Below are 27,575 nucleotides of genomic sequence, written 5' to 3' on the forward strand. Positions count from 1 at the left end.
CATTCCGCCACCTGCCAAGGTGAAGAAGGTGCCCACATGCCGAAGGGATAAGCCGCACCTACCAGCAAGCAAGGGCTCCTCTAAGCCAAAAGGAGACAGTGGCAAGGCACCAGCAGCTACATCAAAGGTGGGGAAGGGACACAAGCTGAAGAGCAGGTCAGGACAGGGCACGGTGGCTCCGGATGAGAGACCAGAGTCACCCCTTCTGTCAACCACAACATCAACCTGCACGGCGGTGGACACCGCCACCTACACCGCCAACAGCACCGCCACCAGCACCACCACCAGTACCGCCACCTGCACGTCTGCTGCCTCAGCAACAGTCCCCAGCATCATCCCCAGTGGGCAGCCATCCGAGGCTGCAGGAGATGTCCTGCTGTGCCCCTCAACAGGTGCTGACACATGCACCACCACCAGCACCTCTGCCAGAGACACCGCCGCAAGCACCGCCTCCAGCCCCGCGATGTGCTCACACAGTGCCACCACAGCTGACATGGTAATCATCCCCAGTGGGCAGCTGTCCGAGGCTGCAGGAGACGTACTGGACCCTGCCCAGCGTACATGAGGCATGACTCCCAGCACTGTTTGTACCCGCAGGTGGCAGGCGAAGTTGCAACAGGGTGGTGTGTGTCCCTGTCTCCATGGGATATCATGCTACCTGTTCCCAGGCAATCTCGTGGCACACACACTCAGGTGAGGGAATGGGACCTGCCACACTGCATGTGAAGCACTCTGGGCACCAAGCCCCCTCCAGAACCAGTGGAGATTCACATCCACTACTTCAGTCCTTGGCAGGATGAAGCACTCTGGGCACAAAGCCCCCTCCAGAACCAGTGGATATTCACATCCACTACCTCAGTCCTTAGCAGGATGAAGCACTCTGGGCACCAAGCCCTCTCCAGAACCAGTGGAGATTCACATCCACTACCTCAGTCCCTGGTAGGATGAAGCACTATGGGCACCAAACCCCCTCCAGAACCAGTGAAGATTCACATCCACTACCTCAGTCCTTGGCAGGATGAAGCACTCTGGGCACAAAGCCCCCTCCAGAACCAGTGGAGACTGTTATCCACTTGAGAGACTGTGGCTTTGTACTCCCCAGGATAAAGCAGTGGGCAATCCACCCACTGGAGAGACTTGAGAGACTGTGGCTTTGCACTCCCCAGGATAATGCAGTGGGCAAACCACCCACTGGAAAGACTTGAGAGACTGTGGCTTTGCACTCCCCAGGATAATGCAGTGGGCAAACCACCCACTGGAAAGACTTGAGAGACTGTGGCTTTGCAATCCCCAGGACCAATCAGTGGGCATGGAACCCCCTCGTGGAGCAGTGGTGTCGTCCGTTCATCCGACTGAGGTGCTCCCCTCCCCCTCCCCCTGAGGGGCCTGTTTATTTTCCATCTGATGCCCCTGCAGTGTTCTCTCCGTTTCGAGTCATGTATCTTAAGTGGGCTTCGCCCACGCATTTTGGGACACTGATCCATGGACAATGATTTAATTTATATATGGACTTGTGCAGTTGGTGTACATATTTGTATATATTAATTTTTGAATTTGGCCTACCTGATATTTAGTAGATTACACTCGTTACAATCATTTCCTTTTGTCCTTGCGTTCTTCCAGGGGGTGATGGGGTATATATGTAATGTTGTGTTTGTTTCTACCGCCGTGGCGGTCAGAGTGTTAAAGTGGCTGTCTATGTTGGCGGTTTCCGCCATGATAGTGATTCTATTTTTTTTCCGCCGGCCTGTTGGCAGTATTACCGCTGCTTTAACACCGACCGCCAGGGTTGTAATGAGGGTCTAAATCTTTGCTCAGTTTACATGCTGCCGAAGCTGCACTTGGATGCACTCCCAGCACTTTGGGTGCTATTGCTGGAACTACCGCCCAGCACCATGATACTTGGGGAAGACATGAACGACGCCATCGACCCAGAACAGAATAGGATGACTAACACCCAGGAGGCACAGACACCAGCCCACCACAGGCTTTCATAGACTCACTGGGGCTGGTAGACTTGTGGAGGGAACACAACCCGACAATTCACATATCTATCAACGTCTCATCGTAGTTTCTCTCAACTAGATTACATGTTTACCCACCACACAGATGCCGGATGTTTTCACGGTAGGACGAACCTGGTGCGCGGTATATCCGATCATTCCCCGGTTGAAGTTACCCTGACATGCTTCACTTGAGACTTGACAATACCCCCTAGGATAGATCCTTGGCACCCAAAAGATAGAAACTTTCAGGAAAAGATAAGAGGTGGTGCAGAGCGCTATTTTAAAGTAAGTATTGGGACAGTTGCTCAGCTAGTACCCTTTGGGAAGCCTTTAAGACAGTGATACGTCGTCATGCCCAGGCTCTGATTGGGAGGGTTGAAAATGGAACTATGGTGATCATTACAACCCTGGCGGACGGTGTTAAAGCGGCGGTAAGACCGCCAACAGGCCGCGGTAAAAAAATTGCAATTGCGACCGTGGCGGAAACCGCCAACAAAGACAGCCACTTTAACACTCCGACCACCACGGCGGTACAAACAAACAGCGCGGCGGTCACCGCCAACAGACAGGCGGGAGACAATGTACCGCTCACACTATTATGACAGGCCAATCCCCACCTTTTCCGGGGCGGATTCACCGCGGATAAAAACACGGCGGAAACAGGAATTTCGAAGGGAAAACGCTCACCTCTACACACCCCACGAGGAATGAGGACACCATGGACCCGGAACTCCAAATTCTACCTGCGATAGTCTTCCTGCTCCTCTACCAGGAGCACGAACGCTGGCGGCGAAGACCACAGGAATACCCCCTCAAGTGCAGGTGCTGTCAGTGCTCCATTTTCTTGCAAGTGGGTCATTTAAAAAAACAGTGGCCATAGCATCAGGGATGTTCAGCCTATGTTTTCAAACGTATTGTCCAGAGTGTTGTCTGCCCTTCTGAAACACATGCGGAGCTACATTGTTTTCCCTCAGGTGGAGGATTTGCCTACAGTGAAAGGGGATTTCTATGGCCTGGGACACATCCCCAACATCATAGGTGCCATTGATGGGACATATGTGGCTTTGGTACCCCCCCCACAGGAGTGAACAGGTGTACAGAAACCGGAAGAGTTATCATTCTATGAATGTACAGATGGTATGTTTGGCAGACCAGTACATCTCCCATGTGAATGCCAAGTTCCCTGGCTCAGTGCATGACGCCTACATTCTGCGGAATAGCAGCATCCCTTATGTGATGGGTCAACTCCAGAGGCACCGTGTGTGGCTATTAGGTGAGCACCTGGAAGCAAGTCAGTGGGAATGGTTGTCTGGGTCTGGGGATATCCCTCCAGGTTAGTGCGTGTCTAACAGTTGTCCCTCACCATTTGCAGGTGACTCTAGTTACCCCAACCTGTCATGGCTACTGACCCCAGTGAGGAATCCCAGGACAAGGGCAGAGGAACGCTATAATGAGGCCCATGGGCGAACTAGGAGGGTGATCGAGCGGACCTTCGGCCTCCTGATGGCCAGGTTCAGGTGCCTCCATATGACAGGTGGATCCCTATTCTACTCACCAAAGAAGGTGTGCCAGATCATCGTTGCCTGCTGTATGCTTCATAACTTGGCTTTGCGACGACAGGTGCCTTTTCTGCAGGAGGATGGTCCAGATGGCGGTGTTGTTGCAGCTGTGGAGCCTGTGGACAGTGAAGACGAGGAAGCAGAGGAAGAAGACATGCACAACAGGGACTCAGTGATCCAGCAATATTTCCAGTGAGACACAGGTAAGAGTACAGACCTGCCTACTACATGTACTTTAACACTACTACCTCTCTACTGTGTGTCTTTTTCACCCAGTGTATGGTCACTGAGTTGTCACTTTCCCTTACGATTTCACAGATGTGGGTCCCACTGTGTGACATCTGCTTAGATTCCTCATGGACTAGAGCTGTGTGACATAGGTATGTTGACATTAAACTTGAAAGAGCATTTTGTCACTGTAATTACTAATACACTATTTCGAAATCACAGACAGACTCCAGATTGTTTTGTGCTTTAAGGGTGTTTATTTAAGTGCTCAATATTGGAGGGGGTAGTGAAATGGTGAGGGGTGATGGTGGAGGAATGTCCATAGCAGAGTCCAGTCTATGAGTCTCACAGGTGCATTGCCCAAATGGGCATAGGAAGTGGAGCTGGGGCAGTTTAAGTATGGACAGGGTGACAAAGTGGGACAGTAGGATGACAATCAGGGTGGTCTAATTTCTTGGCGGGGGTCTTGGCATTGTGCTCTGTCTCTGTCCTGGATCTCAGGGACAGTTTGCGGGGTGGTTCTCCTTCTGCAGGGGGTGGGGTGCTGGTGTGGTGGTCCTGTGGCGGTGCCTCCTGTCCACAAGCGCCGGCGGAGGTGGTGGGCAGTTCATCGTCCATGCTAGTGTCAGGGGCCCCTTGTAGTGCCACAGTGTCCCTCCCGGTGTTGAGTACTTCCTTCCGCACCCCTACGATGGTGCCCAGGGTGGAGCTGATGGTTCTGAGTTCCTCCCTGAAGCCCATATACTGTTCCTCCTGCAGGCGCTGGGTCTCCTGAAACTTGGCCAGTACCGTTGCCATCGTCTCCTGGGAGTGGTGGTATGCTCCAATGATGGAGGAGAGGGCCTCGTGGAGAGTGGGTTCCCTTGGCCTGTCCGCCCCCTGTCGCACAGCAGCCCTCCCAGTTCCCCTGTGTTCCTGGGCCTCCGTCCCCTGGACCGTGTGCCCACTACCACTGCCCCCAGGTCCCTGTTGTTGTTGGGGTGGTGGGTTATCCTGGGTTCCCTGTAGTAGTGGACACACTGCTGATTGACGTGTCCTGGGGACGGAGGTATGGGCCCGCTGGGTGGGTGTTGTGCTGGTGTTTCCAGAGGGTGGAAGCTCTGTAGTGGCCTGTGACTGTGTGATGGGAACCGACTGTCCTGAGGTCCCCGATGGGCCGGGCTGGTCATCTAGATCCAGCTGGACAGAGGTGCTGTCATCACTGTGGGACTCTTCTGTTGGTGGTATGGACATGTGTGGACCCTCCTGTCCGGTGACTTTGGGTAGGGGTTCTGCAGGGGTATAAAAAGATGGTTATTACATCTGTGTGTGTCATGGTGTGCAATGGGTGGGTGACCGTGTACCCCAGTGTTTGCATTCCTGTGTGGGACCTTGTGTGAGGATGGTTTAGGGGGTTGTATGGGTATGTGCAGTGGGCATGCTTTAGTGATGGGTGTCCATGCTTTGTTGTTGCATGCAGGGCTTGGTGTTGGGGTGGGTGGTTTGTGATGTTGGGACATATGTGAGGAGTTGGGGTGCTGGGGGTGAGGGTGAGGGTGGGGGTATGTGATAGCATGCAGATAGGGTGGGGGTTGTAATAGTTAAGTTTTGTCTTACCAGAGTTCATTCCTCCAGCTTCTCCTGCGAGGCCCTCAGGATGCAGAATCGCCAAGACCTGCTCCTCCCATGTTGTTATTTGTGGGGGAGGAGGTGGGGGTCAGCCGCCAGTCCTCTGATCCTCCAGGTGGTGTTTTGAGACCACGGAACGCACCTTCCCCCGTAGGTCGTTACACCGCTTCCTGATGTCCTCCCAATTGCTTGGGTGCTGTCCCATTGCGTTGACCCTGTCCACTATTCTTCGCCATAGCTCCATCTTCCTTGCAATGGAGGTGTGCTGCACCTGTGATCCGAATAGCTGTGGCTCTACCCGGACGATTTCCTCCACCATGACCCTGAGCTCCTCCTCCGAGAACCCGGGGTGTCTTTGCCGTGCCATGGGGTGGTGTAGGAGATGTGTGGGGTGGAGTGTGTGGTGATATGTGGGGTGGAGTGTGTGGTGATACGTGGGGTGATATGTAGTGGTGTGTTGTGTGAGGTGCGTGGACGTTCTGTGGGTGATGGTGCTGTGTGCCTGTGGATGCTGTTGTTCTTGCTGGTGCTCTCTCTCTGGCCTTCTTTCTGAATTTTTTGTCGTGGGGGTTTGTGGGTGATGTGGGTGTGTGTTTTATATTGTAATGGGTGTGTGGGAGTGGTGTGTGTATGTGTATCAGGTGTGTGTATTTCGAATTGTCCAATGTGGCTGTGTTTTGTAAGAGTGTGTGTATTTTGAGCGCGGCGGTGTGTACCGCCAATGGAATACTGCGGTTGAAAGACCGCCACGTGGATTCGTGTGTCGTGATAGTGTGGGCGTATTTCTGTTGGTGTGACGGTGGAGGATTTGTTTTCGTCAGTTTATCACTGACCTTTGGTGTGTCGGACTTGTGTGGGTGTCTGAATTTTGGCGGATTCTGACATGTGGGTCATAATAGCTGTGGTGGAATTCCGCGGCCGCAGCGGTGTGTTGGCGGTCTTCTGCACAGCGGTAAGCAGCTTTTACTGCCAATGTTGGAATGAGGGCCCTAGTGTCCAGTTATGGGGGGGAGGAGGTCTTGGTGGACAGTGGCCTAGGGCACCCCATTTCCAACCCAGCTGCTTTGATTGTTCTGAACTAGGACACAAGCAGGGGTCTCTGTCTGTCCAAAAAAAACACCCACTGCTGATACCTCTACAGAAGTAGCCCATGTGGCCTTAGTAGGAGGTACTAGCCATGGGCAAGAGATAGAACATGCCCTAAACTCCCTTAGTTGGGAGATAGGTTCAGGGGGTGAACTTGTGATCCCTAAGGGTGGTAGACATCACTTCCACCAGGTGAAAGTGAATGAGGTCACTGTCATTGCTCTGAGGGACACCGAGACCAGTTGAACCATGGTTACAGAAAGGCTGGTTTCCCCAGAGCAGTACACCAGTCAGGTGTGTAGGGTAACCCAGGCCCAGCGGCAGGTCTCTGTCCACCCCATGGCTCTGGTATCCCTGGAGTTGGGTGGGGAGGTGACCCAGAGAAGGGTCATAGTTAGTCCCCAGATGCCTATAGACTGTTTTCTGGGAAATGAGTTGCCACCAGTGATAGAAGAGCCAGCAGGGGTGGGCGCACAGGGCACCCTGAAGGCTCAGACATCTAGGCATATTACTGCCAAAATGACGGTACAGAAGCCGGGATTGGAGGTTAGGGATGGAAGGACCCACCCTTGACTCCTGTTCAGCCTCAGGGCACAGACCCTTGGTTGAGGGACCAGTTTCAAGATACCACCACTAAACTGGTGGGAAAGAGTGGATAAAGGGTGCAAGTCACCTGGGGCTACTTCCCCCATCTCTGAGAAACTTCAAGGTCAAAGACCCCATGGAGGACTGGGACCTGGCGCTTGACACTGACAGTTCTCTGTGGACATTGTTGGTTGTTTCCTTATGGACAAAGTTTTCCTTTGGTTGGGGGCAGATGTCTGATCCAAGGGGCGGAATGGGCCACATCACTTTATCAGCAATGGTGGTACTGTCTGCTTACTGGGATGCATCTGCGATAAGACAAGTTAAGGATAGGTGCTGCACGGATGGAGTCCACAGGTGAGGAGAAGGGTTCCCCATGGGTCAATTCTGTGGCTGAGGAGAGTGTAGGCAGTGGGGTCTGTCTTATTTCAGAGAGACATAGAACTGATAGGTGCCCCTGCTGCAGAGGGGCATTGTCCACGTTCTGTCACCTAAGCAGGAAAGTCCATCAAGGTATTGATTAGTCTGCCCTGGCTTTAGTTTGGAGGGGGTTGTGTTGAAAATGGCTCTCTCTACAGGGTAACCCCCAAATGTTTTGACTTCCTCCCACTACTTTTGACTGTATTTTTGCTTGTTGATCTAAGGACTCAGTGCACTTTACCACTGATAATCAGTGCTAAAGTGCTTGTGTTCTCACCCTAAAACATGATTTCATTGGCATATACCTGATTGGCATATTTAATTTACATGTAAGTTCCTTGTAGAGTGGTATACCATATACCCAGTGTAGCAGGCTGGCCTGGTTTGTAGTGGGTACCTAAGGTACTTACACCTCATGCCAGGTCCAAGCATCCCTTATTAGTGAAATGTAGGCAGTGTTCTAGCAGCTTAGGCTGTGTAAAGGTAGTTGTAGCAGAGCAGCTTAGGCCGAACTAGGAGACATGCCAAGCTCCTGCAATACCACTATAGTTACACAGTTCTCATACACAATAAAAGACAATACTCAGTGTTACCAAATATAAAGGTACTTTATTTCAGTGACACAAGGCCAAAAATATCTTATTCCTTCTGGAGGTAAGTAGTATTCACAATATATACACTAGTAACCAAAATCAGGTAAGTAAATAGTCATAGAATAGTGCAAACAGTAGAAAATACAATAGAATGCAATGGGCAACACAAACCACATACTAAGAAAGTGGAATGCGAATCACAAATTCCCCCCTAGGCAAGTGTAGTGTGTAGAATGGCACTGGGAGTGTAAGAAAACACCAAAGGTAAGTAAAGTACCCCACCCCAGAGCCCGGGAAAGTAGGAGTAAAGTACTGCTAGTTTCCTCAGGACACACTACAAGTCGTGATAAGAGATTATGGAAGAAACAAGCGAGACTGCAATCAACAAATGGTGGATTCCTGGACCTGAAGACCTGTGAAGAGAGGAGACTAAGGTGGTCATTACAACATTGGCGGTAAAAGCCGCTTTCCGCCATGCAGAAGACTGGCAACACAACGCCACGGCAGCGGAAATCCGCCACAGCTATTATGACCCACAGCACGGAATCCGCCAAAATTCAGACACCCACACAAGTCCGCCACACCAAAGGTCAGTGATAAACTGGTGAAAACAGAACCTCCTCTGTCACGCCAACAGAAATACACCCACACTATCACAACCCACGAATCCACGCAGTCTTTCAACCGCGGTATTCCATTGGTGGTACACACTGCCGCGCTCAAAATACACACACTCTTACAAAACACATCCACATTGGACAAATCGAAATACACACACCTGATACACATACACACACACACACCACTCCCACACACCCAATACAATATAAAACACACACCCACATCACCCACAAACCGCTACAACCACAATTACTGAGAGAAGGCCAAAGAGACACAACACCATCAACAATACTACCATCCACAGGCACACAACACCATCACCCACATAACTTCTACGCACCTCACACTACACATCACTACATATCAGCACACTTATCACCCCACACACTACCCTACACATCACCCACACCACCCCATGGCACGGCAAAGACACTCCAGGTTCTCGGAGGAGGAGCTCAGGGTCATGGTGGAGTAAATCGTCCGGGTAGAGCCACAGCTATTCGGATCACAGGTGCAGCACACCTCCATTGCAAGGAAGATGGAGTTATGGCGAAGAATAGTGGACAGGGTCAACGCAGTGGGGCAGTGGGACAGCACCCAAGAAATCGGGAGGACATCAGGAAGCGGTGGAACGACCTACGGGGGAAGGTGCATTCCGTGGTCTCAAGACACCACCTTGCGGTTCAGCGGACTGGCGGCTGACCCCCACCTCCTCCCCCACAACTAACAACATGGGAGGAGCAGGTCTTGCTGTTTCTGCATCCTGAGGGCCTCGCAGGAGTAGGTGGAGGAATGGACTCTGGTAAGTCACATATTAACTATTACATCCCCCACCCTACCTGCATGCCAGCACATACCCCCACCCTCACCCTCACCCCCATCAATCTAACTCCTCACAAATGTCCCAACATCACAAACCACACATCCTAACACCAAGCCCTGCATGCAACAACAAAACATGGACACCCATCACTAAAGCATGCCCACTGCACATACCCATACACCCCCCTAAACCATCATCACACAAGGTCCCACACAGGAATGCAAGCACTGGGGTACACAGTCACCCACCTATTGCACACCATGGCACACACAGATGTAATAAACATCCTTTTATACCCCTGCAGGACCCCTGCCCAACGTCACCGGACAGGAGGGTCCAGACATGTCCACACCACCAACAGAAGAGGCCCACAGTGATGACAGCATCGCTGTCCAACTGGATCTAGATGACCAGCCCGGCCCATCGGGGACCTCAGGACAGTCGGTTCCCCTCACCCAGTCACAGGCCACCACAGACCTTCCCCCCTCTGGAAACACCAGCACAGCATCCACCCAGCGGGCCCATACCTCGGTCCCCAGGACACAACAATCAGCAATGTGTCCACCACTACAGGGAACCCAGGCTAACTCACCACCCAAACAACAACAGGGAACTGGGGGCAGTGGTAGTGGGCACACGGTCCAGGGGACGGAGGCCCAGGAACACAGGGGAACTGGGAGGGCTGCTGTGCGACAGGTGGCGGACAGGCCCAGGGAACCCACTCTCCACGAGGCCTTCTCCAACATCATGGGAGCCTACCACCACTCCCAGGAGACGATGGCAACGGTACTGGCCAAGTTTCAGGAGACCCAGCGCCTGCAGGAGGAACAGTATTTGGGCTTCAGGGAGGAACTCAGAGCCATCAATTCCACCCTGGGCACCATTGTAGGGGTGCTTAAGGAAGTACTCAACACCAGGAGGGACACTGTGGCACTACAAGGGGCCCCTGACACTAGCCTGGACGATGAACTGCCCACCACCTCCGCCGGCGCTAGTGGACAGGAGGCACGGCCACAGGACCACCACACCAGCACCCCACCCCCTGCAGAGGGAGAACCACCTCGCAAACGGTCCCTGAGATCCAGGACAAAAACAGAGAACGATGACAAGACCCCCGCCAAGAAATGAGACTGCCCCAGCTCCACTTCCTATGCCCATTAGGGCAATGCACCTGTGAGACTAATAGACAGGACTCTGCCATGGACATTCCTACGCCATCACCCCTCACCATTTTGCTACCCCCTCCAATATTGAGCACTAAAATAAACACCCTAAAAGCACAAAACAATCTGGAGTCAGTCTGTGATTTTGGGATACTGTATTACCAATTACTGTGGCAAAAAGCTCTTTCATTTGTAATGTCAACATACCTATGTCACACAGCTGTAGTCCATGAGGAATCAAAGCAGATGTTACACATTGGGACCCACATCTGTGAAATCGTAAGAGAAAGTGACAACTCAGTGACCATACACTGGGTGAAAAAGACAGGTAGTAGCGTTTAAGTACATGTAGTAGGCAGGTTTGTACTCTTACCTGTGTTTCACTGGAAATATTGCTGGATCACTGAGTCCCTGTTGTCCATGTCTTCTTCTTCTGCTTCCTCGTCTTCACTGTCCACAGGCTCCACAGCTGCTACAACACCGCCATCTGGACCATCCTCCTGCAGAAAAGGCACCTGTCGTCGCAAAGCCAAGTTTTGAAGCATACAGCAGGCCACGATGATCTAGCACACCTTCTTTGGTGAGTAGAATAGGGATCCACCTGTCATATGGAGGCACCGGAACCTGGCCTTCAGGAGGCCGAAGGTCCGCTCGATCACCCTCCTAGTTCGCCCATGGGCCTCATTGTAGCGTTCCTCTGCCCTTGTCCTGGGATTCCTCACTGGGGTCAGTAGCCATGACAGTTTGGGGTAACCAGAGTCACCTGCAAATGGCGAGGGACAACTGTTAGACACACACTAACCTGTAGGGATATCCCCAGACCCAGACAACCATTCCCACTGTCTTGCTTCCAGGTGCTCACCTAATAGCCACACACAGTGCCTCTGGAGTTGACCCATCACATAAGGGATGCTGGTATTCCGCAGGATGTAGGCGTCATGCACTGAGCCAGGGAACTTGCCATTCACATGGGAGGTGTAATGGTCTGCCAAACACACCATCTGTACATTCATAGAATGATAACTCTTCCGGTTTCTGTACACCTGTTCACTCCTGTGGGGGGGGACCAAAGCCACATGTGTCCCATCAATGGCACCTATGATGTTGGGGATATGTCCCAGGGCATAGAAATCACTTTTCACTGTAGGCAAATCCTCCACCTGAGGGAAAACGATGTAGCTTCGCATGTGTTTCAGCAAGGCAGACAACACTCTGGGCAACACGTTGGAAAACATAAGCTGGGACATCCCTGATGCTATGGCCACTGTTGTTTGAAATGACCCATTAGAAGAAAATGGAGCACTGAAAGCACCTGCACTTGAGGGGGGATTCCTGTGGGATGGCGGATAGCTGACATCAGGTCTGGTTCCAGCTGGGTGCACAGTTCCTGGATTGTGGCACGGTCAGCCTGTAGGTGATGATCATATGTCTTTCCTCCATTGTCGACAGGTCCACCAACGGTCGGTACACCGGAGGATGCCGCCATCTCCTCACATGTCCCAGCGGACGGTGCCTATGAAGGACAACAGAAAGCACAGAGTCAAACAACTCAGAGGTACGTACCCACAGCTTACACAGAACACCAATCATAATCTGAACAGGTGGCCTGCATGTGTGTTGAGTCTAGGCCTAGGTATGTGTGACGCAGTTAAAAATGAAGCCATGTGGGCCCCTGAAATGGCGGCTGCCTGACCTGTAAAGTGGGACAATTGGATGTGAGGTAACTGCGCTGGCGTTGTACACCGTCGCGGTAGGCGGTCGAAGACCGCCGCGCAGTGCTGCATTGGTTAACATTGGACCCTATGGGTCCCAGCAGCCAATGACGATGTACGCCGGCAGTGACGGTACACACCGCCGCAGACGTGACCGCCATTTTCTATCTGTTCAATCACTTGATACCTAATCTTCGACAGGAGAGGACCTATACTGCAAGTGCTGCTGTGACCTCGGTCTGGAAGAGACAATGGCTCCAGTGTCTGGGGAAAGGGCCCCTGCCTTCACATCGGAGGAATTGGAGAAACTCGTGGATGGGGTCCTCCCCCAGTACACACTACTCTACGGTCCTCCAGACAAACAGGTAAGTACACTGGGAGCATGCTGTATGGGCTATGCCTGTGTGGAGAGGGGTGGATGTAAGAAGGAAGGGGGGAGAGAGGGGCGTGCATGAAACGACGGTGAGTGTATGTGCCACATGGCAAGGGTAGGGATGGGGGCCAATGACTGTGACGGTGTAGTTGGTAATAAGTTTCTCTTCCCCCTGTACAAATAATGTAGGTCTGCGCCCACCAGAACAAATATATTTGGCATGCCATCGCCAAGGACGTCCGGACCCTGGGGGTCTACCACAGACGGAGCACCCACTGCCAGAAAAGATGGGAGTACATTCGCCGCTGGAGCAAGAAGATGACGGAGGCTCAGCTGGGGATGGCCTCCCAACGTGGGAGGGGTGCCCGTCGCACCATGACCCCCCTGATGTTCAGGATCCAGGCGGTGGCTTACCCGGAGTTGGATGGGCGCTTGAGGGCATCACAGCAGCCACAAGGGGGTGAGTACACTCTCATCCTGCTGATTTTGTGCGCAGTGGAGGTGTCTGGGTGGGGGAGGTGGGCAGTGGGTTTCCCTAGGCCAGGGCGAGTTCCGTAGGCAAGGTCCCTCCGTAAGGCAGGCCATGTGGCACCCCACTGCACCTCTGTAGAGTGCCAAGTACACCTAGTCATGCCCCTGTGTCATCCATGTGTGCAGATGTCGTCCATAGCCTAGTAGGCCATTTCCCAGGAATTGAACAGTGGAGCCCAAGAGCCCGGCGTAGTGCAGGGGGCTTCTGTGTCTGTTGTGTCCGCCAACGGTAGCGGTAAAGCATGCACTTAACATGTCTTTCTTCTGTCATCCCCCCCTTTTTGTGGTCTCCCTGTTCTTGTATGCATTAGCATCACCAGGCGGAGGAGGAGCAGTGGCACCGGAGCACGAGGGGGCTGCATCCTACATGGCCATGGAGGGCCACACTACGGACTCGGACTTCAGCAGTGGGACGGAGGGCGAGGGGAGCTCCACAGCGGGGACAGGAGCTGAGACCAGCGACACGTACTCGTCCTCTGATGGGAGCTCCCTTGTGGTGGCGGCAACATCTGTGCCCCCCCCCATCTACAGGTACAGCCGCCACCCCCCCTTCCAGCACCGCCCTCCCAGCAGCCCCTCAGCCTTTGCCCCGTGCCCGCTCACCTGGGAGGGTGGCCTTCACCTTCACCCCAGGCACCTCAGGCCCTGCCCCATTCACCCTTGCTGCCCTCAGTGAGGAGGCCATTGACCTCCTCAGGTCCCTCACTGTTGGGCAGTCTACCATTTTGAATGCTATCCAAGGTGTTGAAAGGCAGTTGCAACAAACCAATGCATTCCTGGAAGGCTTTCATTCTGGTCAGGTGGCCCTTCAGCGAGCTTTTCATACTCTGGCCTCAGCACTGATGGCAGCCATTGTTCCTGTGTCTAGCCTCCCCCCTCCAACTTCCTCCACCCAGACCCAATCCCCTGTACCCCAGCCTATCCCAAGCACACCTACAGACCAGCATGCACACACGTCAACACCCAAGGGGAGCTCAGGCAAACATAAGCACCACACATCCCACAGGCACTCACGCAAGCATCACACATATGCAGACACACCAACATCCACTGCCTCCACTGTGTCCCCCTCCTCCTCATCACCCTCCTCCCTCCCAGTCTCATCTACACTCACACCTGCATGCACTACATCTACAGCCACTACTGCCATCACCAGCACACTCACCACCACACCCAGCTCACGTGCAATCACCACCCCCACTACCATTCACACGTCCTCTGTGTCCTCTCCCAGTGTGTCTGTGACGCCCCCTCCCAAGATACACAAACGCAGGCAAACACCCACCGAACAGCCATCAACCTCACAACAGCCTCCAGCGCATGCACCTTCACCCAAAGTCAGCAAACAAACACCTCCTACAACCACAACCTCTTCCTCCACTCCCAAACCCCCTCCAGCTACCCGTCCCAGTGTCTCCACCTTCCAAGGTGGGGAAGGGCCACAAGAAAGCAGGAAAGTCTGGGAAGAGCAGCACGGCGGAGGAGACCGCCATCAACCCAGCTGCCCAGGAGGCCACAGCCATCATCCCCGCTGCCCAGGAGGCCACAGCCAACATCCCCGCTGGGCCAGAGAGGACCGACCGTACAAGCCCCGCTGGGCTAGAGAGGACCGCCAGCACAAGCCCCGCTGGGCTATAGAGGACCGCCAGCACAAGCCAGCTGGGACAGAGAGGACCACCAGCACAAGCCCCGCAGGGCTAGAGAGGACTGCCAGCACAAGCCCCGCTGGGACAGAGAGGACCGCCAGCACAAGCCCTGCTGGGACAGAGAGGACCGCCAGCAACTGAGTCACTGCAAAGGAGGCCGCCGCTCCAAGCACCGCTGAACAGGGCACCACCGTCTCAAGCACTGCTGAACAGGACACCGCCGTCTCAAGCACCGCTGAACGGGGCACCGCCGCCTCAAGCAACGCTGGCCCATGAGCGGCAAGGGCACTGACGCTACTGAGTCCGTCACGGACAGAATGAAGCCCTCTGGGCACCATGCCCCCTCCAGAATCAGTGGAGAGATACATCCACTACCTCTGTCCTTAGCAGGATGAAGAACTCTGGGCACCATGCCCCCTCCAGAATCAGTGGAGAGATACATCCACTACCTCTGTCCTTAGCAGGATGAAGCACTCTGGGCACAAAGCCCCCTCCAGAACCAGTGGAGACTGTTATCCACTTGAGAGACTGTGGCTTTGCTCTCCCCAGGATATGGCAGTGGGCAACCCACCCTCTGGAGAGACTTGAGAGACTGTGGCTTTGCACTCCCCAGGATATGGCAGTGGGCAACCCACCCACTGTAGAGACTTGAGAGACTGTGGCTTTGCACTCCCCAGGACTGAACAGTGGGCAACCCACCCACTGTAGAGACTTGAGAGAGTGTGGCTTTGCACTCCTCAGGATATGGCAGTGGGCAACCCACCCACTGTAGAGACTGGAGAGACTGTGGCTTTGCACTCCCCAGGATATGGCAGTGGGCAACCCACCCACTGTAGAGACTTGAGAGACTGTGGCTTTGCGCTCCCCAGGATTGAACAGTGGGCAACCCACCCACTGTAGAGACTTGAGAGACTGTGGCTTTGCACTCCCCAGGATATGGCAGTGGGCATGTGGCCCTCTCGTGGATTTGGCGTTGTGCACTCAACCGGCTGAGGTGCACCCCCTTTCCCTCCCCCTGAGGTGCCTCTTTTCATGCTCTCTGATGCCCCTGCAGTGTTCTCTCCGTCATGGTCGGAGATCTTGTGTGGGCCTCGCCCATACCGTGTAGGCCCAGTGTTCCAGGGACTTAATTGGAGCACTACCTGGACTACTATGCTTGGTGTATATTTTGTTAATGGTGTGTATATATATTTTTGCATACTTGATTTTAATATATTACAATGGTTACACTCATTTCCTTTTGTCTTTGCATTCTTCCAGGGAGTTTGGGGGGTGTAACTGTAATGTGTCATGCTGTATTAGTGTGTGTGTTGTAGTGGGTGAGGGTGGGGGCGGGGGTGTTGCGTGTGTGTGTCCCTGTTTTTTCCCTCCCCCATTCCCTGTGTCGTAGGTGCAGTACTCACCGTGGACTTCGCCGCTGGCGTTTGTGCTCCTAGTAGAGGTGCAGTAAGACTATCGCAGGGAGAATTTGGAGTTCCGGCTCCATGGTGTCCTAGTTCCTCGTGGGGTGTGTAGAGGTGAGCGTTTTCCCTTTGGGATCCTGTTTCCACCTTGTTTTTATCCGCAGTGAATCCGCCCCGGAAAAGGTGGCGGATTGGCCTCATGTGATACTGTGGGCGATACTTTGCCCTCCGCCTGTCAGTTGGTGGTGTCCGCCGCGCTGTTTGTTTGTACCGCCTTGGCGGTCTGAGTGTTAAAGTGGCTGTCTTTGTTGGCGGTTTCCTCCACAGTCGTAATTGCAAAATTTTTACCGCCGGCCTGTTGGCGGTCTTACCGCCGCTTTAACACCGACCGCCAGGGTTGTAATGACCACCCAAGTCCAGAAGTAGCAGAAGATTCCAGGAAGGACAGGAGCCCCTGCCAACCTAGAAGATGGTACAAATGTGGATTCTCCTGTAAGAAGAAGAGTACAGAAGACCACCAAAGAAGATAGCTGCGGGTTCCTGCGTGGTGCAGGAGATGTCCCACATCGAGTTGTTGGATGCAGACTGTTTGCGTTGCTGGATTCCGCCAACAGGCCTTGGTTCACGCAAGTACGTGGGTTGTGCCAAAATGGAGCTGCCTGGACCCAGGAGGGACCTGGGGGTCTCAACTCAGAGTGAGGAGACAGAGGGGGCTTTCAGCACTGTAGCGAGCCCACAGAAGACCAGGCAGTACCCATGGGAGTCTCAGGACACGGGGACAAAGAAGATGCAAAGTGCAGTCATCGCAGCACAACAAAGGAAGGTCCCACACTGCTGGAGAACAACTCAGCGAGTTGTGCGTGGCAGGAAGGAGTGCTGGGGACCTGGGCTACACTGTGCATGAAGAATTCTTGGAAGAAGTGCACAGAAGCCCAAGGAGCTGGAGAAGATATGGTGCACAGGGGTAATGTTGCAGCACGGGGAGGCAAGCTCTTACCTCCACCAAATTTGAACAGCTGGACCTTAGGACAGTCTGGGTCATGTCGGTCCACCACCTGTGTTCCAGGGAGCACGCTCGTTGTCAGGAGAGGAGACCCAGAGTACCAGTCGTCGTCACAGAAGGGTGCCTGCAGAAGCAGAGAAGTGACTCCATCACTCCACAGGAGATTCATTCAGTTCTTCTGGTGCTGGATGAAGACAGGCAGTGCTCAGAGTGTGCACACCTTGGAAACTGTTGCAAATGCTGGCTGGAGCTGAAGTTGCAGGTCACTGGAGTCGTCCTAGATACTTTGTTGAAGTTACAGCAGACTTCGGTTGATCCGATGGTCAGAAGCTGAAGCAGAGGATGCAGAGGATTCCTGGAGGAGTCTCGCAAGCTGAATCTGAGGAAACACACAGAGGCAAGACCCTAAATAGCCCTGAGAGGGGGATTGGCTACGTACCCAGGTATGCACCTATCAGGAGGGGTCTCTGATGTCACCTGCTGGCACTGGCCACTCAGAGATCTCCAGAGTGTCCCCACACCTTGGAATCCAAGATGGCTAACGCCAGGGACACACTGGAGGAGCTCTGGGCACCACTTCTGGGGTGGTGATGGACAGGGGAGTGGTCACTCCACTTTCCTTTGTCCAATTTCATGCCAGAGCAGGGACTGGGGTTCTCTGAACTGGTGTAGATTGGCTTATGCAAGGCATTTCCAGAGGCTCTGGGAGGCTACTCCTCTCAAGCCTGTAACACCTATTTTTAAAGGGAGAGGATGTAACTCCCTCTGCGCAAACGAGATGCATTGTTCTGCCTTCCTGGGTTTGAGCTGCTCAGTCCCCAGGATGGCAGAAACCTGTCTGTGAGGTTGCAGCAGCTGGGGCTGCAGTGGAAACCTCAGAGAGCTGGTTTGGCAGTACTGGGGGTCCATGGTGGAGCCCCCAGGATGCATGGGATTGGCCCCCAATACGAAATTTGGAATAGGGGGACAATTCCATGATCTTAGACACCTCACATGGCCATATTTGGAGTTACCATTGTGAAGCTACATATATGTATTGACATATATGTAGTGCATGCGTGTAATGGTATCCCTGCACTCACAAAGTCCGGGGAATTGGCCCTGGACAGCGTGGGGGCACCTTTGCTAGTGCAAGGGTGCCCTCACACTTATTAACTTTGCACCTAACCTTCAGTAAATGAAGGTTAGACATATAGGTGAATTATAAGTTTATTAAGTGCAGTGAAAATGGCTGTGAAATAGTGTGTGCACTATTTCACTCACGTTGCCGTGGCTGTCCTGAAGAAAGGTTTGTCTGAGCTCCTTATAGGTAGCAAAAGAAATGCTGCAGCCCATGAGAATCTCCTGGAACCCCAATGCCCTGGGCACCTAGATACCAAATACTAGGGACTTATAAGGGGGGTCCAGTGTGCCAATTGGAATTGGAATATGAAGTCACTAAACTGCAGTGACATATTTGGTAAGGAGAGAGAGCATAAGCACTGGAGTTCTGGTTAGCAGAACTTCAGTGACACAGTTAGGCAAACTGACAACACACATAGGCCACAAACTATGAGCACTGGGGTCCTGGCTTGCAGGATCTCAGTGAGACAGGCAAAATATACTGACAAACAGGTAGAAACTGGGGGTAACATGCCAAGAAAGATGGTACTTTCTTCCCCCCCCCCCAAAAAAAAAACGGGCGACAATAAGGCTAACCTTACCCAGGTGAGTCTTTATTGTCTAAGTGGAAATATCTTGGGAGTCCATCTGCATTAGAGTGGTTACTCCCAGGTCAATGTTCCACAGTAAAGTCCATCCCCTGTATGGAAATGGACCACCTGTAGGAGTCTGGCCTGGCTTGTAGTGGGTACCAGAGGTATCTACACCTTGTGCCAGGTCCAGTTATCCCTTATTAGTGTAGAAGAGGTGTTTCTAGCAGCTTAGGCTGATAGAAGGTAGCTATGGCAAAGCAGCTTAGGCTGAACTAGGAGACATGTAAAGCTCCTACTATACCACTGGTGTCATATGCACAATATCACAAGAAAACCCAATACACGGAAGTACTAAAAATAAAGGTACTTTATTTTTATGACAATATGCCAAAAGTATCTCAGTGAGTACCCTCAGTATGAGGATAAGATATATACACAAGATATATGTACACAAATCAAAATTATGCAGGTAATAACAAGAAACGTAATGCAAGCAATGTAAAGTTACAGTAGATTGCAATAGGAGCACATAGGTATAGGGGCAACACAAACCATATACTCCAAAAGTGGAATGCGAACCACGAATGGACCCCAAACCTATGTGAGCTTGTAGAGGGTCGCTGGGACTGTAAGAAAAGAGTGAGGGTTAGAAAAATAGCCCGCCCCAAGACCATGAAAGGTAGGTGTAAAGTGCACCTACTACCCCCAGAGAGCACAGAAGTCGTGATAGGGGGATTCTGCAGGAAGAACAAACACCAGCAATGCAACAACAGTAGATTTCTGGACCTGAGTACCTGTAAGACAAGGGGACCAAGTCCAAGAGTCGCAACAGTGTCGAGAGTGGGCAGGAGCCCAGGAAATGCCAGCTGAGGGTGCAAGGAAGCTGCCACCTGTTGGAAGAAGCTTGGAATTCTGCAATAAAGAAGAGGACTAGGAACTTCTCCTTTGGAGGATGGACTTCCCACGTCGCGATGAAGCTTGCAGAGGTGTTCCCACGCAGAAAGACCACAAAAAAGCCTTGCTAGCTGCAAGGGTCATGGTAGAGGATTTTGGGTGCTGCTGTGGCCCAGGAGGGACCAGGATTTCGCCACTTGGAGGAGGAGACAGAGGGGGCGCCCAGCAACGTAGAGACCCCTCACAGAAGCAGGCAGCACCCGCAGAAGTACCTGAACAGGTACTTAGAAGAAAAGTGAACCGGAGTCCACCCGAAGTCACAAAAGGGAGTCCCACAATGCCGGAGGACAAGTCAGAAGGTTGTGCACTGCAGGTTAGAGTGTCGGGGACCCAGGCTTGGCTGTGCATGAAGGAAATCCTGGAAGAGTGCACAGGAGCTGGAGCAGCTGCAAATCGCGCTGTACCCAGCAATGCAGTCTAGCGTGGGGAGGCAAGGAGTTACCTCCACCAAACTTGGACTGAAGAGTCACTGGACTGCGGGAGTCACTTGGACAGAGTTGCTGAGTTCTAGGGACCACGCTCGTCGTGCTGAGAGGGGACTCAGAGGACCAGTGATGCAGTCTTTTGGTGCCTGCGGTTGCAGGGGGAAGATTCAGTCGACCTACGGGAGATTTTTTCAGAGCTCCTGGGGCAGACAGGAGGCAGGCTACCCCCAGAGCATGCACCACCTGGAAACAGTTGAGAAAGCCGGCAGGATGAAGCGATACAAGGTTGCTAGTAGTCGTCTTGCTACTTTGTTGCGGTTTTGCAGGCGTCCTGAGCAGTCAGTGGTCGATCCTTTGGCAGAAGGTGAAGAGGGAGATGCAGAGGAACTCTGGTGAGCTCTTGCATTTGTTATCTGCTAAGATCCCCAAAGCAGAGACCCTAAATAGCCAGAAAAGGAGGTTTGGCTACCTAGGAAGGAGGATTGGCTACCAAGAGAGGTAAGAGCCTATCAGAAGGAGCCTCTGACATCACCTGCTGGCACTGGCCACTCAGAGCAGTCCAGTGTGCCACAGACTCCTCTGTTTCCAAGATGGCAGAGGTCTGGGACACACTGGAGGAGCTCTGGGCACCGCCCCTGGGAGGTGCAGGTCAGGGGAGTAGTCACTCCCCTTTCCTTTGTCCAGTTTCGCACCAGAGCAGTGCTGGGGGATCCCTGAACCGGTGTAGACTGGCTTATGCAGAGATGGGCACCATCTGTGCCCATCAAAGCATTTCCAGAGGCTGGGGGAGGCTACTCCTCCCCAGCCTTCACACCTATTTCCAAAGGGAGAGTGTGTTACACCCTCTCTCAGAGGAAGTCATTTGTTCTGCCTTCCTGGGCCATGGCTGCCTGGACCCCAGGAGGGCAGAATCCTGTCTGAGGGGTTGACAGCAGCAGCAGCTGCAGTGGAGACCCCGGAAAGGCAATTTGGCAGTACCCGGGTTCTGTGCCAGAGACCCAGGGGATCATGGAATTGTCCCCCCGATGCCAGAATGGGGTGACAAATCCATGATCTTAGACATGTTACATGGACATGTTCGGAGTTACCATTGTGACACTGTACACAGGTAGTGACCTATGTACAGTGCACGCGTGTAATGGTGTCCCCGCACTCACAAAGTCCGGGGAATTTGCCCTGAATGATGTGGGGGCACCTTGGCTAGTGCCAGGGTGCCCACACACTAAGTAACTTTGCACCAGGTGAAGGTTAGACATATAGGTGACTTATACGTTACTTAAGTGCAGTGGTAAATAGCTGTGAAATAACGTGGACGTGCACTGGCAGGCCTGTGTAAGAATTGTCAGCTCTCCCTATGGGTGGCAAAAGAAATGCTGCAGCCCATAGGGATCTCCTGGAACCCCAATACCCTGGGTACCTCAGTACCATATACTAGGGAGTTATATGGGTGTACCAGTATGCCAATGTGAATTGGTAAAATTAGTCACTAGCCTGTTAGTGACAAATTTAGAAAGCAGAGAGAGCATAACCACTGAGGTTCTGGTTAGCAGAGCCTCAGTGAGACAGTTAGGCATCACACAGGGAACACATACAGGGCACATACTTATGAGCACTGGGGCCCTGCCTGGCAGGGTCCCAGTGACACATAGACTAAAACAACATATATACAGTGAAATATGGGGGTAACATGCCAGGCAAGATGGTACTTTCCTACACAACCCCCCCCAGACGTAGGACAACAATACTAGCCATGACCTGATGAGTCTTCATTGTCTAAGTGGAAATATCTGGAGAGTCCATCTGCATTGGAGTGGGTACTCCCAGGTCTATGTTCCACTGTGTAGTCCATTCCCTGTAGAGATATGGACCACCTCAACAATTTAGGATTTTCACCTTTCATTTGTTTTAGCCAAAGTAGAGGTTTGTGGTCTGTCTGAACAATAAAGTGAGTGCCAAACAGGTATGGCCTCACCTTTTTCAGTGCCCAGACCACAACAAAGACCTCCCTCTCTATGGCAGACCAACGCTTTTCTCTAGGGGTCAACCTTCTGCTGATAAAAGCAACAGGTTGATCCTGGCCCTCAGAATTCAGTTGTAATAAGACTGCCCCTACCCCTAATTCAGATGAATCAGTTTGCACAATTAATTTATTGGAGTAATATTGGCTTTTTAGGACAGGTGCAGAGCACATGGCCTGTTTGAGCTCCTCAAAAGCTTTCTGACAGCTAGCTGTCCATAATACCTTTCTAGGCATCTTTTTACTGGTGAGATCATTAAGTGGGGCTGCTATGGAGCCATAGTTTTTAATGAATCTCCTGTAATACCCAGTGAGGCCTAGGAAGGCTCTCACCTGGGTCTGTGTTGTAGGGGGAACCCAATCCATGATTGTTTGGATTTTCTCCTGCAGTGGTGCAATCTGTTCTCCACCTACCAGGTGTCCCAGATAAACCACCTTTCCCTGCCCTATCTGGCACTTTGAGGCCTTGATAGTGAGGCCTGCCTTTTGCAGGGCCTCCAAAACTTTCCAAAGGTGGACCAGGTGCTCATCCCAGGTGGAGCTAAAGACAGCTATATCATCAAGATATGCAGCACTAAAAGCCTCCAACCCTTGCAGGACTGTGTTCACCAACCTCTGAAAAGTGGCAGGTGCATTCTTCAAACCAAAGGGCATCACTGTAAATTGGTAGTGCCCTCCTATAGTTGAAAATGGCGTTTTAGGTTTAGCATCCTCAGCCAATTTGATCTGCCAATACCCTGCAGTCAAATCAAAGGTGCTTAGATACTTGGCAGATGCCAGTGTATCTATGAGCTCATCTGCCCTGGGTATAGGGTGAGCATCAGTTTTTGTTACCTGATTGAGACCTCTGTAGTCTACACAAAACCTCATCTCCCTTTTTCCATCTTTTGAGTGAGGCTTTGGTACAAGCACCACAGGACTCGCCCATGGGCTTTCAGAAGGTTCAACCACTCCTAGATCAAGCATTTTCTGAACCTCTTGTTTTATGCAGTTCCTGACATGGTCAGGCTGCCTATAGATTTTACTTTTGACAGGCAAGCTGTCTCCAGTATCAATTGTGTGTTCATACCATGATGTGGTGCCTGGCACAGTTGAAAAGAGTTCAGAAAATTGTCCAAGGAGGTTTATGCAGTTGTCTTTCTGTTCTGCAGTCAGACAATCTGCGAAAAACTACTCCCTCCACTAAAGCATCCTCTTCAGTGGAAGAGAAGAGATCAGGGAGAGGGTCACTCTCTTCTTCCTGTCCTTCATCTGTTGCCATAAGCAGGGTGAGATCAGCCTTGTCATAGTAGGGTTTTAGGCGGTTGACATGAATCACCCTAAGGGGACTCCTGGCAGTGCCCAGGTCTACCAGATAGGTAACCTCACCCTTTTTCTCCACAATTAGATGGGGTCCACTCCATTTGTCCTGGAGTGCTCTTGGGGCCACAGGCTCCAATACCCACACCTTCTGTCCTGGTTGGTACTGGATCAGAACAGCCTTCTGGTCATGCCATTGCTTCTGGAGCTCTTGGCTGGCCTGAAGGTTTTTACTGGCCTTTTTCAGGTACTCAGCCATTCTGGATCTTAGGCCAAGTACATAGTCCACTATGTCCTGTTTGTGAGCTTTCAAATGTTGTTCCCAACCCTCCTTCACAAGTGTTAGTGGACCTCTTACAGGGTGTCCAAAGAGGAGGTCAAAGGGGCTGAAGCCCACTCCTTTCTGGGGTACCTCCCTGTAAGCAAAAAGGAGGCAAGGTAACAGGACATCCCATCTCCTCCTGAGTTTTTCAGGGAGTCCCATTATCATACCTTTGAGAGTTGTATTAAACCTCTTTACCAGTCCATTAGTCTGTGGATGATAAGGAGTGGTGAATTTGTAGGTTACACCACATTCCTTCCACATAGCTTTCAAGTATGCAGACATAAAGTTGCTACCCCTGTCTGATACAACCACTTTTTGGAAGCCCACCCTGGAAAAGATTCCCAGGGGGGCTTTTGCCACTGCAGGAGCTGTAGTGGGCCTTAGGGAATTGCTTCAGGATATATTGTGGCATGGTCCACAACCACCAAGATAAACCTATTGCCTGAAGCAGTAGGAGGGTCAAGGGGGGCAACTATGTCAACCCCTACCCTTTCAAAGGGGACCCCTACCACAGGTAGTGGAATAAGCGGAGCCTTTGGTGTGCCACCAGTCTTGCCACTGGCTTGGCAGGTCACACAAGACTTGCAAAAATCTTTAGTGTCGTCTGAGATCCTAGGCCAGTGAAACAGGGGGGCAACCCTTTCCCATGTTTTGATCTGGCCCAAATACCCAGCCAAAGGAATGTCATGTGCAAGAGTTAGGAGGAACTCTCTGTACTGCAGGGGACTGACCAATCACCTGGCAGCTCCAGGTTTTGGGTCCCTTGCCTCTGTGTACAAGAGGTTGTCCTCCCAGTAAACTCTATGTGAGTCACTGACATCCCCATTTTGCTGTTTGACAGCTTGCTGTCTGAGACCCTCTAATGTGGGACAGGTTTGCTGTGCCACACTCAGCTCCTCCTTGGCAGGCCCCCCTCCACCCAAAAGCTCAGCAGTGTCTGCTGCCAGCTCATCTGGTGAAGGTTCTGCACAGGGAGGAAATTCTTCTTCCTCAGAAGGAGAATCATCTGTAGAGGGAGGGATAGTGGGTAGGGTTTTACCCTTGCTACCCCTAGCTTTAGGGAGCACTTGGTCCATTGTTCCAGGATCCAAGTTACCCTGTCCTTTTTGCTTTTTGGCCTGAGCCCTTGTCAAAGCAAAAATATGCCCAGGAATGCCCAGCATTGCTGCATGAGCCTCCAACTCCACTTCTTCCCAAGCTGATGTCTCTAAATCGTTCTCGAGTAGACAGTCTACAGGTAAATCTGAGGCAACTACAACTTTCTTTGGACCAGTAACCCCCCCCGTTGAGATTAACAACAGCCATGGGGTGGCTAAGAGTGTTGTTATGAGCGTCTGTCACTTGGTACTGCTGACCAAGTAGGTGTTGTTCAGGGAGCACCAGTTTCTCTATTACCATGGTAACACTGGCACCTGTGTCCCTGTAGGCCTGAACCTCAACACCATTTATTAGGGGAAGTTGCTTGTACTTATCCATATTAAGGGGACAAGCAACCAAGGTGGCCAAATCAAAGGCACCTTCAGAGACTAACACAGCCTCTGTGGTCTCCCTAACAAGACCAACCCCAACTAAATTACCAAAAGTGAGCCCAGCTACTCCCTTGGATTGGCTATTAGTAGGTTTGCTCCCACCACCACTGCTATTACTAGGGGTACTAGAATTTGCAGTAGGGGTTGTGGTGGTGGGAGGTTTGGTGTTTTTCTTTGGACAACTGGCATCAGTTGTCCAATGGCCTTTGACTTTACACAAATAACACCAAGGCTTTTTAACTTGATTATTGGAAGAGGATTTGGACCCACCACCCCCACCAAAGGATTTTTGTGGGCCTGATGAAGACTCAGTTTTACTTTTGTCCCCACCCTTGTCAGAAGACTTACCATCCTTCTTCTTGCCATCCTTGTCACCCACTGTATGAACTTTTCTGTTCACTCTTGTTCTGACCCATTTGTCTGCCTTCTTTCCCAATTCTTGGGGAGAGGTCAGATCTGAGTCCACTAGATATTGGTGTAACAAGTCAGACACACAGTTATTCAGAATATGCTCTCCCAGAATAAGATTATACAGGCTTTCATAGTCAGAAACTTTACTACCATGTAACCACCCCTCCAATGCCTTCACTGAACAGTCAACAAAGTCTATCCAGTCTTGTGAGGACTCTTTTCTGGTGTCTCTGAACTTAATCCTGTATTGTTCAGTGGTTAAGCCAAATCCATCCAAGAGTGCATCCTTCAAAACTGCAAAATTGTTAGCATCACTTTCTCTAACAGTAAGGAGCCTATCCCTACCCTTTCCATTGAAAGATAGCCACAATATAGCAGCCCACTGCCTTTGAGGGACCCCCTGTACCATACAGGCCCTCTCAAGTGCAGCAAACCACTTGTTGATGTCATCCCCCTCCTTGTAAGGGGGTACTATCTTGTGCAGATTCCTGGAATCATGTTCTCTAACAGGATTACTCTCAGGAATACTGCTGCTGCCACCATGGAGGGACCAGGATGTCGCCACTTGGAGGAGAAGACTGAGGGGGCGCCCAGCAACGTAGGGAGCCCTCACAGAAGCAGGCAGCACCCGCAGAAGTACCTGAACAGGTACTTAGAAGAAAAGTGAACCGGAGTCCACCCGAAGTCACAAAAGGGAGTCCCACGATGCCGGAGGACAACTCAGAAGGTTGTGCACTGCAGGTTAGAGTGTCAGTGACCCAGGCTTGGCTGTGCACGAAGGAAATCGTGGAAGAGTGCACAGGAGCCGGAGCAGCTGCAAATCATGCGGTACCCAGCAATGCAGTCTAGCGTGGGGCGGCAAGGATTTACCTCCACCAAACCTGGACTGAAGAGTCACTGGACTGTGGGAGGCACTTGGACAGAGTTGCTGAGTTCCAGGGACCACGCTCGTCGTGCTGAGAGGGGACCCAGAGGACCAGTGATGCAGTCTTTTGGTCCCTGCGGTTGCAGGGGGAAGATTCAGTCGACCCACAGGGGATTTCTTCAGAACTCCTGGTTCAGAAAGGAGGCAGGCTACCCCCAAAGCATGCACCACCTGGAAACAGTCGAGAAAGCCGTCAGGATGAAGCGATACAAGGTTGCACTAGTCGTCTTGCTACTTTGTTGCGGTTTTGCAGGCGTCCTGAGCAGTCAGTGGTCGATGCTTTAGCAGAAGGTGAAGAGGGAGATGCAGAGGAACTCTGGTGAGCTCTTGCATTCGTTATCTGCTGAGATCCCCAAAGCAGAGACCCTAAATAGCCAGAAAAGGAGGTTTGGCTACCTAGGAAGGAGGATTGGCTACCAAGAGAGGTAAGAGCCTATCAGAAGGAGCCTCTGACGTCACCTGCTGGCACTGGCCACTCAGAGCAGTCCAGTGTGCCACAGACACCTCTGTTTCCAAGATGGCAGAGGTCTGGGACACACCGGAGGAGCTCTGGGCACCTCCCCTGGGAGGTGCAGGTCAGGAGAGTGGTCACTCCCCTTTCCTTTGTCCAGTTTCATGCCAGAGCAGGGCTGGGGG

Source organism: Pleurodeles waltl, chromosome 5, assembly GCF_031143425.1.
Source record: "Pleurodeles waltl isolate 20211129_DDA chromosome 5, aPleWal1.hap1.20221129, whole genome shotgun sequence".
Taxonomy (NCBI): Eukaryota; Metazoa; Chordata; class Amphibia; order Caudata; family Salamandridae; genus Pleurodeles; species Pleurodeles waltl.